This window comes from Rattus norvegicus, chromosome 9, assembly GCF_021556685.1.
Source record: "Rattus norvegicus strain SHRSP/BbbUtx chromosome 9, alternate assembly SHRSP_T2T, whole genome shotgun sequence".
Taxonomy (NCBI): Eukaryota; Metazoa; Chordata; class Mammalia; order Rodentia; family Muridae; genus Rattus; species Rattus norvegicus.
In genome coordinates this window covers 116,196,641-116,215,314 of record NC_141542.1, presented here as the reverse complement: position 1 = coordinate 116,215,314, position 18,674 = coordinate 116,196,641, and positions in this window count along the sequence as shown.

Genomic DNA, 18,674 nt, shown 5'->3' with positions numbered 1-18,674 from the left:
CAAGGCCTGACACTGTTATGAGGCTATGGTGTGCTCACACAAAGGGACCTATCATGGCTGCTCTACAAAAGACCCAAAAAGTCAGATGACCCAAAATGTCAGATGCAAATATTTACACCTAACCAATGGACAGAAACTGATGACCCCTGTGGTTGAATTAAGGAAAAGCTGGAAGAAATTGAAGAGGAGGGTGACCCTCTAGGAGGAAAAGGAATCTCAACTAACTTGGACCCCTGGGCTTTCTCAAACACTGGGCCACCAACAAGGCAGCATACACCAGCTGGTTTGAGGCTCCCCACACTCATACAAACTGCGGGTTTGAACTCCATCAGAGAAGATTCACTAACCCGCAAGAGACTTGAGGTCCCAGCGAGGGGGGATATCTGGTAGGGTAGAGATTGGAGTGATGGGGACATCCTCATTGCGGTGGGGGGAGCTATGCAAAACCCAACTAGAATATCCTTATATACTTATTTACTAGGAGTTATGGGATGTGGAACAGGCAGAGGGTGGACTGGGAGGGGGATAAAATTTGGACTGTTAAAAAAAATTAAATAAAAAAATAAATTGAAAAAGATAGAATAGTTATATTTCTAGTTCCTTGTACTGGGCTTTTTATTCATTTTTGGTTATTGTGGTAAGCCTTGTCAGCTCTAGTGGAAGAAAGTGTTTCAGTTTCTCTCTCTCTCTCTCCCTGTCTCTCTCTCTCTCTCCTCTTGGTGTACATGTATGGTGTATGATTTTAGATAAATACAAAATAATAAGATTCCTTGCATTTTGCTATCATGCTTAATCTAGCACCATTTCTAAAAAAATTAAAACACTACTTACAATGCAAATTGAATTAATCCAATCATATATTTACTGTGATCACATATTTCCCTAATCAAATAAATGTATAATTCCATAGTGTTATTGTTAGAATTTTTTTGAATGGTTAAAACCTATCGTATTACCAGTCATCTCATTAAAATACATTTTTTTCATTTATAGTGTATCAATGGCTGTTAGGCAAAAACCCAGCTAAATTATTGTTATATTTTTGTTAACTAGGTTTTCCTTTCGGGATAAACACACACAAGACTCAATTGTATGAAACTGCAACAGGTTATTTCATAATTTGGTGTATATTAAAAAAGAAGTAGAGTATTTCTCCTATGGATTTGTATATCACTAAGAAATGAGATCCAGCTATAACTTTAAAATATTGTGTAAAATACTCTCCATACACTGAGAGTAAAAGTGACACACATGGAAAACTAGTGGCCAGATATCAGTCAGAGAAAGAGACACAAATTACGTTGACTGACAATGTTTATTTGTTTCATCTCTGTGGTGTCTTAGTTATTGATTGATTGTGTTCAGAATGACTCTGTCTAATGATGTGTTCTTTGAAAACATTAATGCTCTATAAAAGAATTTTAAGGCTGAAGAGTGAGTGCTACGTTAGTTGACAGTAACACTCACACCTGTCTAATAGAACAGACCACTTCTGATTGTCAGAGATGACATTTCTGTTTCTCTATTTCTTACATATAAATTTAATATATTTACTAGCAGTCAAAGCAGCCATCACATCCACTAATCTATTTTGAATTTGTATCATCTAAATTTTCCAGTAACTCTTTGGGAAGATTTTGAAAAAAATATAAATTATTCATGATTGACAGACAGATAAACATATATCATTGTTTATTTTTCAAAGTAAATTATATTTGAATATGAGCCAATAAACCTATATAGAGAGAAAACACATGCACACATACACACACACACATATATACACACACAGACACACATGCATACTCACACACAAAGCTTAGCACCGTATATGTAAAACTGATAATTTGTTTGGAACTCCATTTCACTAACATTGTGTGACTATTTGTAACCAAAATATTAAAATAAACTGAACTGCTTTCCATACTCTAGAATTAGCTGACTTTCATCTTTAATGTGGTTTTGCGGTTTGGTGTTCAATCCTTAGAACACTGAAGGGACATTCTAAATAGAGCTGTCAGAGGAGAACCAGCATTGAAGTTCATCAGTGTTTGGATTACTATTGCCTCTCCCACATGAAGTACATTGCCAACAGAGAAAATTCATAGTTAGCTTTAACAGCCAATTCCAATCTCACTGACTGTGTTAATTGTAACTGATTGCTTGATAAACAATTTTATACCAGTATGAGTCTGTATGAGGGTTCTTCTCCCAAGTCTTGCTTTGGAAAATAGATTAATATTTCATGAATGTGAAATTTAAGCCTCTACTCCTAAAACGTACTCTATTTCTCCAACCTTATATTGAGTAGAACCTCTTCATTAATTTAATAAATTATTCTGTGTTTGCAGGCTAAAGAAATAAAATCTCAGAAGTTGATAAGAGATTGCCTAAAGGCACAAGAAAAGACTGAACCATGCTGTGATTATCATTTCCACAAGTTTGCCTCACAACCATATTGGACAGCCAATAGTGATTTCATTTGCTTTGTTAAATCTATAAAGAAACCTGAAATATTATGCCACACGGCAGACAACTCTTACTATGTAGCCTGTGTCTCTAATTCAGCCAGCACGGGAGCTGATGAGTCACATTCATTTTACAGCCTTCTTGCACTAGCTACCCCTTCAAAACACCGCCAGAAACCACCAAAGCAATGCGTTCAGAGAGGAAAAATAGATTTATAGCAGATATCGACTAACCAAAAATTAATTGGACATTTTCTGCATAAGGGCACCACTACAGTTGCTAATCTCGTTCAGATCATCGTTGAATTGATGTGCTTCAGAACAAGGTGACATACCCTATTGTTGGTCAATTGAAAGAGAACAACAACGTGCCTGCAATTTGCCTCTCCCTTTGCAGAAATCTATTAGTAACTGTAAAAGCAATTTCTCCTAATAAGACAACAGTCAAATCACTAGAGAGGAAAGAGGAGGCTGCAACCCGCCAAGGAAGATCATCAACAGTTGCCCAGCAACCAAACCTAAGTGGTATTGTCAGTTTTATTTTCTTTTCAAGGCTCTAAATATCATTCTTATGAAAAGATCAAAGATAAGTTTTCCTGAAACAAATGTAAAGTAATAAGAAATTGTCTTTTTTAACCAACAATCAAATATTTTAAATAACTTGACATTTTCACTCTTAATAAAAGTTTCAAATTTGAATATAAAATATGCATCCTAATTTCCTAGTCTTTGTTTATATAACAACAAGCAAACAAGAAGAGAATCATGTGCACTCAGTGAGATTTAGACATGCTTCCTTAATTATAGCGCTCCAGGTCATTTCTAGAAAAAATAATTAAATGTCATTTTCTCAATTAATTAATTGAGTTTCTTATCAAATGACAAAGGAAGTAACTAATTTACATGATGAAGGGACATGATAATTAATAAAAGCACCATGAATAATTCCATTTTATAGATGAAGAAACTGAGAATACAAAATGTTCAACTATTTTTTTATGAATTATACAACTAGGATTATTAGAATCCACCTCAATAATTTATTTCAGACCAGTAAGAATAGCACAAAAATGTAGTCAACCAGTTAACATAGGAAATTATGTATCTAGTTTTCTCAAAAATGTATCTATAAATTATGAATGCTCAGCTGAAAAGGAATAGTTATGCAGTCTTCCCAGCAATGTTTATGTGAAGTAAAAATGTTATTATTATTATTTTTTTTGGTTCTTTTTTTCAGAGCTGGGGACCGAACCCAGGGCCTTGCGCTTCCTAGGCAAGCGCTCTACCACTGAGCTAAATCCCCAACCAGTAAAAATGTTATAATGAATTATGAAAAATAGCATCAGTGTATGTTTTTTATTAATTTACTTTATATCCCAACTATATTTTCCCACCCCTTTCTCTCCTCCTCACCTTCTCATGCCACTATCTACTCTCCTCCCTTTCTCTTCAAAAAAGTGTGAATCTCACTGAGAAGGGGAAATAAAATAGACATTTTGAAAAAAGATTTATTTATTTAATGTATGTATGAGTACACTGTCACTATCTTCGGATACACCAGGAGAGGGCATTGGGTCCCCATTATAGATGGTTGTGAGCCACTATGTAGTTGCTGGGAATTGAACTCAGAACCTCTGGAGGAGAAGCCAGTGCTCTTAACTGCTGAGCCATCTCTCCAGCCCTAAAATAGACATTTATGTGGTGGTAGGGACTGGATATTGTGGGAATGGAGATGGAAATAGGAGGGATCAGGTCAGGGACGATGGAGGCAGACAGTACTGGAAGAGACAACTGGAATGGCAGTTATTGCTGGGACTATCTGGAAACCTACAAGAGAAAACACAGAAATCTGTGAGGCTGAACCTAGGTAAGACTTGAGGCAATTTTAGTTGTAGAGCCTCAAACGTCTATCTCCTGTGACCAGGCAACACTTCCAGTGGAGGGACTGGGACACCAACCTAACCACAAAAGCTTTGACTAACAGTTTGTCCTACCTACAAGCCTTGCAGAAGTAAAGATATTGCAGAAATTAAGGCAATGGCCGAACAAGGACTGGTCCAGCTTGAGGCCTATGTTATGAGAGGCCCCTGTCAGTATTAATGACTTCGTGTGTACTTATTGAGAGAGAATGAGCATAGACGTCATAAAAGAGGCTTCACCCATATATTAATGGAAACAGATGCAGAGACCCACAGTCAAACATGAAGCAGAGCTTGGATAATCATGTGAAAGTGGGGGAGGAAGGTTTATAGGAACCAGAGGGGTCAAGGACACCACGATAAACACCTGTAGAATCAACTAACCTGGTGCTAAAGGGGCTCACAGAGACTGAACAGCCAACCAGGGAGCATGCATGGGATAGACCTGGGCCCTCTGCAAATATCTAATAGTTGTGAAGCTGGTTATTTATGTTGGTCTTCTACAGCAGCAACAGAAGCTCTCTAACACTGCTGTCTGCATTTAGGATCCTTTTTTTTCTACTGGGCTGCCTTTTCTAGCTTCAATAGAAAGTGTGCCTGGTCATACTGCAATTCGATATACCAAAGCCAGTTTATATCCACCACTGTGTAATTGTATGTACTGTCCAGGGAAGTTTGCATGATGGTGCTTATATGTAACAGATTCATGTTGAATTAAAGTATATGCCAACGATTCCATGAAAATATTTTCTACTGTAGATGATGAGTCAAGTCAAACAAAATGTAATTGTTTTAAGATATATTTGAATCTATTGCTGCTGATTTTTTTCCTGGATTTGAGAACAAACAGAAATAATAAAAGAACAAAATACTCAGTCTTGTCTTTTTCAGCATCCTACAAAATCAGAGAAGGTTCTGCAAAACTCAAATTTCCTGTGTTGATTAGAGCTATGATCTTGTAACTTACCAAAGAGATAACTGCTATTCATACATGAGCTTCACAATATCAATAACTTTATGCTGTACTCACATGGGCACTTTCTCTTTTTTATTGTATTTTATTTTATTTTCTTTCTTTTATTGTTTTTTTAATTTACATTTCAAATGGTATTCCCTTTCCCGGTTTCCCAGACATAAGCCCCCTATCCCATACCCCTCTCCTTCTTCTATAAGGGTGTCCCTGTCCTCATCCACCCCCACTTCCCACCCATGACATTACCCTACACTGGGCCGGGGGTCCAGCCTTGGCAGGACCAAGGGCTTTTCTTTCCATTGGTGCCCAACAAGGCCATCCTCTGCTACATATGCAGCTAGAGCCATGGGTCTGTCCATGTTTGTACTCTTTGTATGGTGGTTTAGTCCCTGGGAGCTCTGGTTGGTTGACATTGTTGTTCTTATGGGGTTGCAAGCCCCTTCAGCTCTTTCAATCCTTTCTCTAATTCCTCCACAGGGGTCCCGTTCTCAGCTCGGTGGTTTGCTGCTAGCATTCTCCTCTGTATTTAACATGCATGAGCACTTTCAGTGTAGACACAACGTGTTATGATTTTGTTTCCCTATGGATTGTTAAAAGGATATTCTTTAAAACTTTGAGGGAAAAAAAGGCCAAAATCTATCCATATTCTGTCTCCGTAAGAATATTACATTCCTTTAAAACTTAAGAACAAATATTCCAGCATTAAGTAATTTTCTTGGAAATCTAACAGCTATAAAATCTTGGAATACAAAGGATGTTTAATAACAAGATGATCTGCCTGTTCCTCTCAAAATCTTCAGTGATATTGTGTACACTTTCTATTTACTGTCAGATTTGTAATTTGGTTTGTTTTATCTTGCTTCAATGGCTAACACATGCTCAGTGGAATCTTCTGTAAATTTGGGCTTAGTAATTTACATTTTGACATTTAAAACTATCATTATAGCTCTCATTGCCTACTTATATCACAAATTCTGCCATTTCACTTTCAGCAGATGCATGCATATGAAAACAGAGTATTAAGTTGGAAATATCAAGTTCACAGCTTTACATCTCATTGGGTAAAGCCAAATTCCTTGTCAGTAATGTGTGTTAATAAATTTGATGACATTATTTTCCCGTTAGGGTACTGTGGAAGTTGATTTTCAATTTAACACTTGAAAATATTCGCAATCTTTTCTCAATCTTCAAATTCATTTCAGGGATCATTGTAGTTTTCCTTGGAGCTGGGAGACTTAATAATTATTTGAGAGTTCTTAGATGCATTTTAAATGTAATAAAGGTCTGGTAATGCTAAAAAGTTCCTATGTATACAATCTTAGAAAAACAACAACTTTTTGAGGATTTTGTATATGAGTTTTTCAACAGCATTCCTACCACACTTTCTCCTCCTGCCAATATCTTTCATGTATCACTCTTACTCCTCTTCAAATTCATAACCTCTTAATTTTTCAAGAGTATTGATACATAGTTATAGATATGGTTTTAGGTATTGTGCGGAATCCATTTAGTGTTAAACAAATGAATATATGTTTAGGGTTCATCACTTAATCCTGTTGAACAATTGGGGATTTCTCCCCTGGGAAGGCTGATTCTCACAATCTCAGGAGTCATTATGTTTCTCAGCCTCCTTCCGCATTTATCCTTCTTTGTGTTTCTTTTCCCTTAAGTACAGGGTTTGTGCAAAGAAAGAGAAAAAGAGAAAAGAAAAAGCAACATTAACAGCAGCAAACATAATAGTGCATATTATAAACAGCTGTGACAATAATTCCTGTGTAACCTTTCTGATGTTCTCAAATATGGAATGGTAAAAATATTAGTTATATGACAAATTATCCTTCAAGGGTTAATACTTATATTTTAAAATAGTACATATAAATGGTAAGTATATCATAAGTATTTATTAACTCAAAATAATATTGCTTCAAAATGAATCCTTCCTAGAGTTGATGTGACTAAAGTTTACAAAGCAACATGACCTTGGATCCTATGTCTGTAAGGCATATTCTTTAGGGGCATGATGCTAGAAGATTATATATTCAGGGCAAGTGTGGGCAGCCACGTGAGACTCTGTTCAAAATCAAATAATATCCATGGAATGTTACTTTACACTTGAGAAGCACAGTGATAAAAACAAAATGCTAGTGGACTAAACCAGACATGTGGATCCATGGAATAGAAACAGAGACCTAGGGGTAAACATGTAACTCTGAATTTTGACAGAAGTATGTTCCTTGGAGAAAAATGCCCTCCTTAAAAACAGTGCTAGAAAAACTGGGTATCCTCATGTTAAAACAAATCAACTCCAAATAGAGTTAATGTAAGACAGGAACTCTGAAACTGGAAACAAAAAAAAAAAAAAAAAGGAAAACAGTAACGAAAATACTCTAAAATATATATCAGGACTTTCTTGATAGGATTTAGTCCCTCAGCAAACAAATCAAGTGAGAACAAAGGGTAACAGGTATCAACCAAACATCTAAGAACGAGCTAATGCCAAAACTACACAATAAATAAATAAATAGAACCTAAAACTTTCCGTAAAGGAAAAAAATCAGTACAATCAGACAATGAGCTAATGAATTGACCATAACACTCTCACACGATAAAACACAAATAGCCTATAAATGTTTTCTTAAAGTGTTCAGTACTAGCCTTCAGGGAAATGTAAACTAAAACTACATGGAGATTCCATCTCATCTCAGTCATAAATGGTCATCACCATAAAAACAAATGACAGCAAATACTACTTTGGAATAAAGAACCCTAATTCGTTCTTGATTGAGGGTAACTGTTATGTCCATTGTAGAAATCAGTGTGGATGATTTTAGAGAGCTAAAAGTATAACTCCAATATGACTGAGGCACATTATTCCTAAGTATATACCAAAGGGGGTTTATATTCGAACACGGAGATATTTGAACATCCATGTTTATTCCTGCTTTACTAATAATGGTAAAGAAATTGAATCAGGTTAAATGCTCATTGACTAATGAATGCATAATGAAAATATGGTATGTATGAACAATTGAATCGTATTTATAAACACTAAATAATGCAATGCAATTCTGAGAAAAAATGATGAAACTGGAAAGTGTTATATTAAGTATAGTTGGTAGCAACATCTTTACTTCATTAATTCGTTCATATTGTTGTGCTAGGGTCAAGACCAGGACCTCCTACATGCAAAGTACATGCTCTACTGCTGGACTATATCCTCACACCGCTTATTAAAACACTGTAAATAAATAGATGCTAAATGACTTATTAATTTAATTTTTATGAAATGTGTATTACATCATCTAGTAAGTGTAATGAGATTCACAAGTCAGTTGATGAAGCTAGAATAATATCATCTTGAATGAAGAAACAGATTCAAAGAGACAGACATTGTGTTTTCTTCTGTATGTGAGTGTTAGCTTTGAAGCCTTCAATATACATGCTACAATCCATGTAACCTCAGATGTTAGATGCCTAATAAAAATTGGGAGGATGAGGGATTCTCTCATGAATGGGAAATAGAATATATAGTTATGAAGGGACAGGTGGGAGACTGAAGTGGGAGGACTGAATGGATCGAAAGAGAAGGAAGACTGGGAAAGGGAGTGAATATGAGGGGAGCAATTCAAACTAAGGGCAATCTGAAAGGCCATATAGAAAAATTACACTCTGTATTCATGCTATAATATATACATATGTGAAAAAAACTAAATCCAGTCACCAAACAATGGAAGTTACCATGTCCCAACTACACATCTAATGCCACCAAGTGCCAAAAATGTGTTACATATAGACGAGTTATTGCCTGAAGTGGTTCCAAGGAATCCCTGATTATGGCAGGCTACTAATTTCTCTCCACAAAATGATGGTAATGCTCTATTGTTAAAAACAACACTTATAAATCTTTTTGATTACCCCTGAATATGGAGAAGTAGAGTTGATGACTAGAGAGAGGCTTCGCCACTACCGACTAGTATTTATGTTACTGATAGGTATTCTGTACGCTTCCAGAGGAGAATAGCTACAAATGATTCTATCTACAATGGCGACCTGCCTTCGAGGTACCCTGGTATTATAGTGGCACAAGGGTTGTGGAGGCAATCAACCACAATCTGACAGCACATGTGGCCTAATCCATGAGCTGTAGTCATGCACAACCCTGCTAATGTTGCTAAGAACCCAAGAGAAAATAGACAATAAAGGCAAATACTAAATTCAATTTCATTAGAAAATATAGGATCAAGTAATTATATTCTATCGTGAAAATATTCACTATGGCATACATTTGTAATATTTGTACCAGATGTATAGATGTACACATGAATAGAGGAAAGAGTTTGTCAGAGAATATTAATTATTTATGACCTGAAAGGTAAGCATTCTGGAGATGTTAACATGTTTGAATGAAATTCAAGATTAAAATAAGATACAGAGCTGTAATATTCAGAGACTTTGGTACAGCTGATGAATGTGTGCAAATTAACATGAAGTGGTGGAGCCAGTAAGACAACGCACTGCCCAGAGGCAGGTAGAGTACGGTGCAAGTCCCGTGCCTGCTCGCTTCACACGACTTCTACTTACATTTTAATTTTATGCAATTTGAAAATAGTTGAAACTTTGTGGTAGTATCTTAAAAGTAAATTTTGCAAAATAGGTACAGAGGAAAACTTTTCTAAAATACAATAAATTAAATGTGAAGTCAGTTCTTAAAAAAAAGAAGGCTTAAATTAAGAGGGTTCATGATCGTCAGGGTGGAAAGCAGATAGGCATGGTTCTGGAGCAGCAGCTGTAAGCTTTACATCTTATCCAAATAATGCAGGGAGGGAGGGAAGGAGAGAGAGATGGGACAAGGAGAGGGAGAAGAGAGAGGGAGAGGGAGAGGGAGAGGGAGAGGGAGAGGGAGAGGGAGAGGGAGAGGGAGAGGGAGAGGGAGAGGGAGAGGGAGAGGGAGAGGGAGAGGGAGAGGGAGAGGGAGAGGGAGAGGGAGAGGGAGAGGGAGGCTAGACTAGGTCTGTTGTGAGTTTTAGAAATGCCAAAGCTTATGCCTGATGACAAATCTCCTCCAACATGGTTACATATCCCAATCTTTTCCCACAAGTTCCAATATCTAGAGAACAAGGATTGAAAGATACAAGTCTATGGGGACTACTCTCATTCAAACCACCACACTTCTTCAAGGATTTACATATTTTGGAAGCTAGATGATGGTAATATCTTAAGTGTAAACTCTTATGTCCTTTAGTTGTCATTGATGAACAAACATTTCTGTAAATCATTTATACATCTAACATAGATGTGGTTCAGTAAACATAAAAATGATTTATAAGCTGTGTTCTACTATCTTATAAATGTCTTCATTATAATTCAGATACACTTGAATTAATGCAAAGTAATAATGTACATCACACCAGGAATAAAACTCTTATTTTAAAAGAGATATAAAGTTTTTTAATTATCTTATTTTATTCTGTGTCAATCACATCTAAGAAATGACAATAAAGTTCAGGCCTTAGCTATTGTTAATAAAGATATTCAGTGACTAGTGTCCATGTATGACTTTTAGTTATATTTAAACAGGTATAGCATTAAAATATTGACTTCTGACAAGAAATATGGAACATGTAGAGAGTTGATTAAATTCATATTTTAAGATACATTAATCACACTTAACTCATCATGTTTTCAAATAAAACACTATCAACTAACTTTGCTGTCATAAAAATCAGTCAGATTGCCTATGTAATGAATGCATATTTGACAAACATTATTAAATACTGGATAAACTCATGTTCCTATATTGCCCAGCCTACCCTATCAGGAAATAAAGTGAGCTGAGAAAATTTGAATATTGAAATGTCTTAGCTTAGTTAATAAAACGTTTCCATGGAAATTTTTAGAGTATTTCAATGACTGTAATGCAAATTGATACCAAAGGAGCTGTGTGTTTTACAGAACCCTGGGGAAATAGTATGCACTGAGTGAGTGGACCTGAGTGAGTACATGCACACCACTGCACCAGTCCCCACCTCACATCCAACTGAGGGGATGGGAACTAAAGACAAGGCAGAGTGGTAAACTCCACTTACATAATGAAGATACGCCGGATACATGGCGCCCTCACTGGCTGCTACCCATTCTTCCTCCTGGGCTCTAGTTTCTCCCATCTCTCTCTCTTTCCTCCCTTATCTTTCTTCCTTTCTACCATCTCCCTCTCTAGGTATCTAAACAAATTTATGTTCAGTCACTTTCTTCCAGAGAATTTTAAGACTACTCAAAACAAAGAACATGGCATCTGTTCACTTGAGTCATCAGGGAAAAATAATTTTAACAGGTGACGACCAATCCTGAGAAGAGGGATTCAGACATCCCCACATCTTATTTCTAAAACTGCTTTATTACAATATTCCAAAATTTCTGAGGTATTCTAACAAACCAAAGGCCCATGAGCTGATCAAAAGCATAGCTGCTTTTGAAGATCTTCAGATAATGCACTACAAGATAAATATCTAAATTAATTTTAAAGAGCATTCGTAGATAACTACAGTAATCCTTAAGCAAAATGAAGAAACTTGTACAAGTGGTATGTCAGTAACAAAAAAAAAACACTCAAAATTAAAGTGTAAAATCAATGTGTTTCCCAGGGTAGTACCACAACAGATCGGAGAAAGCAGAAGCTATAACTGGCAAAATAAAGATGGTGGTCAACTGAAACTACCTGGTGTGAAAGACAAAGACAACAATAAATGTAAATGAGCACTGCCTACAATGCAACATTCAACAGTCAGCCTAACACGCCATCTATTTACAGAAAGACCTAGATAAAACATCTGAAGGATTACTTGAAGTAATACTGTCCCAAGGTCCATGATGTCTATGACAGACAAAATATCTATCATCTAGATACCAGACACAGCTTGACGACCAGTGTTCAGGCCCAACAAAACCTCATCGAAAGTCAGGTACCTCATACTTGCAATCCAAGTAATAGAGAGGAAGAATTAGGAGGATGCTTGAGACTTGCAGGCCAGTCACCTCAGGTTAATTGGCGACTTCCAGATTTTTTGATAGCTCTTGAATGAAAAGGCATAAAATGAAGAGTGACGTAGGAAGACAGTGTATGTGAGTTTCTGGCCTCTAGCAGATGCATACATGTCCACATACACACGAGCACTGCACAAATGCAGTCACGTGCAAAAAACTAACTGACTAAAATAGATCATTTAAGAACCTTAGAATAAATTCCAAGAAATACTCAATGAAAAAATTTTGAGAATTCAGCCTATTTCTATCAGGAAAACTGAAGTAGTTCTTCATGTACAAGAGTGCCCTCTGATTTCTCCGAGTCACCAGGTATGTCAGAATGTAGAGGGACAGTGTATCATCAGGGCTGATTAACTGCCTTCTGACAAGTCTGGATCTGACAAAACATTTCTCTGAAATAAAAGAGAGATTAATACATTTAAAGTTAAATTTGATGTTAATTGAGCAGTATAACAAGAGAGTCCTTGTGGCTCAAATAAAAGGGTCACAGTTAATTCAAGATCTTATGCTGAGTAAGGATGTGAACAATGGTAAGCATATAGGTAAATATCTAAAATATCTTTTTCTCCTACTTCAAATTTTTACTCACATTTTATCCTACATGGCTTTAAACTGAATCATTTTACAAGATGCAAAATGAAGATGTAAAATGATAAAGAAGATCTTTGTAATGACCACAAGCCTAAGAGTATTCTGAAGAGAAAGGATGGCTTTTATGGAATACTTATTTAGACTACTAATAATTTAATATGGATTTTATTAGCTAACATTTAAAACTATTGCAGTACTAAAAACAAGACTAAAATATTTAAAATAAATAAATGAAATCAGTACATATGAAATATAAATCACTCACACACACAAACACACATACAAAATGGAAAGAAACAATCACAAAAACAACAGAAAAATGAAAACAAACAGTAATTATAGAAATAACAGCTTAATTGCAACTGTATTCATCAAATAAATGTATATTTAACTAAACAAAGAATGATATTATCCAGAGTAAAATACGAAATGATTATACTCAATTGTATTGTCCCTACAAAAGAAAATTTTGGATCCAGAGACTATAGGCTACCAATTAAAGAATAGAAAGTAATATTTTAAATATCTAATAATATTTAAAATTATCTCCCTAAATCAAAAGAAACAAACATTTTAGCATGTTAAATGCTAATGTTAATTACATGTAAGTCTAAACTGTGACTGCGGACAAGTAATTAAATTATCTTTTAGAAAGTGTTAACTCATTACAAAGATAATCAATTAAAACATGTGAATATAACAGACATAAAAAATATGACAAAATTGACAAACTGAAAGTTAGAACAGTTCAAAACTGATAGCAGAAGTATTAAGTGCTTATATTTAGTAATGGATAGAAAGGTATATGAACGATATCAAGAGAATAGAATGACGGAAGAAAAGCTACAAAACACCTATAACTTAACTGATATACATGAAAACATTCTACACGATCGATAGCAGCATAGCTTTCATTTTGAATGACTCGGTGTGGGGTTTTGATCAAGTAGACCCTCTACAAGCTGGATAGCATCCAGGAAATGGCTACTGCTTACTACTGTATGGTGAGATAGATCAAATTATAAAGTAGCAATGTATAAAAACATGTGGTTTGTCAAGATAGAGATCAAATTCGATTAACTACCCAGGCAAGGGAAATTCAAAGGCAATTATAATCCTTAGAGAAGTTAGCACCATTACAAAGTCATAGTCTTTGCACCAAAACAACAAGAGAGGTGGTCTGACTGGCAAGATTCTATCCTATGATGGCCTAATTTTGTAAACAAACAAGCAAAATGTAATCGTACATGAAAGGAGAGAGACTAACCTGAGATCGTTGCTGCTTGGCAACAACCACCTTGGTAAGTGTTTCCTCAAATGAACATAGAACTCTGGGTTAACAAAAACTAGGTTGAATATCAGAAAGACCACCTGCACATCGATGTGGTACGAGCTTTGTAAAGAAGAAAGATACTAGAATAAGGATGTAATGGGGTCTTACGCCACAGTTATGGAAACCCATTGAGGTCAATCTGTAACAGGCTCAGAATCCCTGCAAGGAGACATCAGGGTGTTCTGTGAGAAGCTGCGAAGGAGAAGCCGCGATGGAAACTCTAGAACTTTGAAGCTTCTCGATCCACGTGATGAACACCAAAACGTCTGACTATAAGGAGTGGAATTATTCCATAAAAAAGATCTATGCATATCTCAAGCAGGATTGCTGGAGGAAAGGAGGAAACGGCTTGCCTACAAAGTGTAGAGACAAGATGATTCCCGTTATAAGCCGCAGGTGCTAGCCATGGATCTTCAGGCTTTGGCGCTTGGGCTTCTAAATTTTGATATTGTTTTCACTTGTTCTTGCTTTTTTTTTTCTTTTTTTCTTTTTTGTTCATTCTGTCTTTGAATGGCAGTATTTACTGCGTGCTACTGTTTAGCAACTCGTATTAGCAAGATGTATCTTATTATTTTGTTCTACCCTGTGAGGTTCAAAGCAAAGACATTAATTCTCAGGAACTAAAAGTTTTGACCAACGTTGAAAATATTAATATAGAAGGGAGTACTCTGAAGGAAGACTAGATGGATTTATTTCTGAGATGGAGATGTTTAGCCTAAATAAAAGCAGGGTGTATTCCTGAATTGACTTGTCAAACTTCAGCTTAGGTAGATCAAGACTATCCTCCTTTATACTACCCTAACCTCTTTGGTGATGTGTTTCTCCTTGGATCTTTGTGTGGTATTTTTAAAGCTGTTTTTTGAAGCTATAGGCACTTAAATCCTAAGTGCGTGCTTCCTTAGGGGGGAAATATGCAGCTTGTCAGACTCATCACTTCCAATACCCCCTTCTTTCTAAGTATTTCAAATTCCTGAAGCTAGCTAAAAGTATAAGGATCACAAAATAATTAGGCAGTTTGGGTGGGTGGAGTCAGAACAAGGAAGGACAATACATAGGATTTCAGATGGTCAGAAGACTTGGTAGAAACATTGAGATAACCAGAAAGGCATTCATTGCTGTTCTTTTAGTGACTTAAATATTGATATTTACAAATGCTTGTTATTAACCGTTCTGCTAGTAGTTTAGAGGTAGAATTCCTGTAGATCCATGCAACTTCAACTACGTGGATCCAAATGACTGTCCTGGAACAGCCATGATGATAGCTTCAAATGGTCAGATAGCTTTCTCCATTAACCAGAAAAGTTATTTGATTTGTACCCAATCAAAGCCACTGTTGTGTACACTAATATTCCCTGATTCTTCCTTTTTTTCAGTGTTTTGGTATTGACAGTGTTGCCTTAGGAATGTTTCAGATAAGCAAAGGTAATGTTGAATTGTAAAAAAAAAAAATATTTAGAGTTTAAAAGGACAAATTTATACAGCAAATTTGGCAAATTTGCCATGAGGTTTTGAGTCTAAGCATGGGATTCAGAAATCCTTTGTCTTACAGTCTCCACATGGTGGATTCTCTGGTACTCGGGCATGGATGTGTCCTGTGGTGCATGGCGAGGGGACATGAGGAGAGAAGGAGAAATGAGTGTGGCCAAAAACCAGTTGATGAAAATTCTTTCCAACATCAAATATATAAAATGCATTCCTTATCCACACCTAGTCAAAACTGAAGCTCTTCCTGCAGTGCAAAGCATTACAATTGCTCTGTGTGATTTTTTGACAGAAAATTTTCACAAATACTACAGTCCTTGTTCACAGGACCCAAACATGAAGCCAGCTGAACATAGCACACACTTCTGTGCGTGACTTAGCATATTTTAAAGATTCCACCTACTGATTATAAGAGATTTTTAGATTAAAGGTAATAGGAAGGATTAGGCCATCTTTCTTGTCCCTGAATAGATAAAAATGCTATCAAATTGATATCTATTGATTCACCTGAAGAATCAATCAGCTAAAATACAGATCAAAACAGAAGGAGAATATAAAAGGAAAGCAAAAAGGAGTTCATGAAATTAATTTGTCTCATTTGTTTATTTGCTTGTTGTTTAGTTGTGGGGGATGGACAATGTGCTTTGGTGCCAGGTGGCAATTTGGGGGACTCAGTTCTCTCTTTGCACATGTGGGTCCTACAAATGGAACTCAGGTCATCAGGTTTGATAGCAAGTTCCGTTATCTGTTGGACCATCTGGCCCACCAAATTTACTTCCTTTGGAGGAGCTAAATAATGGCCCCCAAACGTATCTGAATTTTCATCACTGGATGTGTGTCTGTTACTTTATTTGTTGAAATAGAATTTAAAATATGATTACCTAAGTTCTGTTGCTGTAAAATTATTTTAAAAAATTGGGGATTTAGCTCAGTGGTAGAGCGCTTGCCTAGCAAGCGCAAGGCCCTGGGTTCGGTCCCCAGCTCCGAAAAAAAAAAAAATTGCTGTCTTTTACCCAGTACTAGGTCTGGCACCGCAGTGCCTCAAGATACCTGGTGGACATCTTCATCTCAGTCAGCAAAGCCTTTCACCTGCTCTGCTCCATCCCATATCACACTGCCAATGGCTTCTCTCTGAGCCTGGCAGCAATCTCTCTACCCGTCTAGTTCCCAAGACAGGTTGCCACACACATCCCAATTCCATGGCGTCCCAGTGTCCCCGGCCATTAGAAACTCTCTTAAACTCAATTAAATCACCACACGAAAGAACACACAGCACAATAACCTCTCATCCAATTGATAATATATAATTTGCTCATGTAGATACACAAAGCTTTGTCAACACATCCATCCCTTAAGAATATTCATAACAACCTGTAAAGGTACAGAGAGGAATCTTAACATTCGCCTCCATGTTCTCCTGGGGGCTTCTCTTTTCCTTCCAGTCTCCTCCTCTCTCTAAAACTTTTTTCCCACCCATTCTTCCTTCTCGTCCAATGATAGGCCTCGTTCCATCTTGTACATGCCTTCACCTGTGTAAAGACATCATCCTACAAAGGTCTTTGGATGGATGGTAAAATTCTCTGGGTTTTAGAGGTCACCCCTCAACATAGTCATATATCAGATATAGGCATAATATAATTTGACAAAAAATAAGATTTTAGAAAAAAAACTATGATTTCCAGAATACCTTTACCAGTTTGCAGTCCCACCAGCAATGGAGGAATGTTCTCTTCCTTCACATCCTCGCCAGCATCTGCTGTCACCTGTTTTTGATTTTATCCATTCTGATTGGTGCAAGGTTGTTTTGATTTGCATTTTCCCCATAGCTATGGTTGTTGAACACTTCTAAGGGTGCTTCCACACTTGAAAAATTCTCTGTTCAGCTTTGTAGCCCATTACTCAGGTGAGTTATTTGGTTTTCTTGAGTGCTTTGTACATTTTGCGTCTTAGCTCTCTGTCAGATGTAGAGTTAGAAACGACCTTTTTCCCAATCTGTAGGTTGCCATTTTGTTCTATTGTAGGTGTCCTTTGCCTTACAGAATCTTTTCAGTTTCATGAGGTCCCATTTGTAAATTTTTTATATTAGAGTCTGAGTCACTGGTGTTCTGTCCAGGAAATGTCCCCCTGTGCTAGTGGGCTCAAAGCTATTTCCCACTTTCTTTTCAATTAGATTCAGTTTTGTATGGTTTTATTTGGAGCTTGTAGATCCACCTAGACTTGAGCATTGTACAAGGAGGAAAATATGGATATTTTCATTCTTCAACATGCAGACCATCAGTTAGACCATCATTTTGTGAGGGTGCCTCCTTTTTCCACTGTATTGCTTTGACTGCTTTTTAAAAGATCAAGTGTCCATAGATGTGTGGGTTTATTTCTGGTTCCTCAATTCTATCCACAAGTCTGGCTCTGTACCAATACCGTGAGGTTTTTATCACTATTGCTTTGTAGTACAGTTTGACGTCAGGAATGGTGATTCCTCCAGAGGTTCTTTTATTGTGGAGAATTGTTTTTGCTATCCTGAGGTTTTGTTTTTTCCATATGAAATTGAGAATTACTCTTTCTATCTCTATGAGGAATTGAGTTGGAATTTTGATGGAGAATGCATTAAATCTATTGATTGCTTTTGGTAAGATAGCCATTTTAACTTTGCTATTCCTGCTGATCCATGAGCTTGGGAGATCTTTCTGTCTTCTGATGTCTTCTTTGATTTCTTTCTTCAGGAACTTGAGGTACCAATACAAATCTCTCATTTGCTTGGTTAGAGTTACACCAAGATCTACTATCTGTAACTATTGTGAAGGCTGTTGCTTCCATAATTTCTCTCTCAGCATATTTGTTCTTTGTACAGAGAAGAATACTGATTTGTT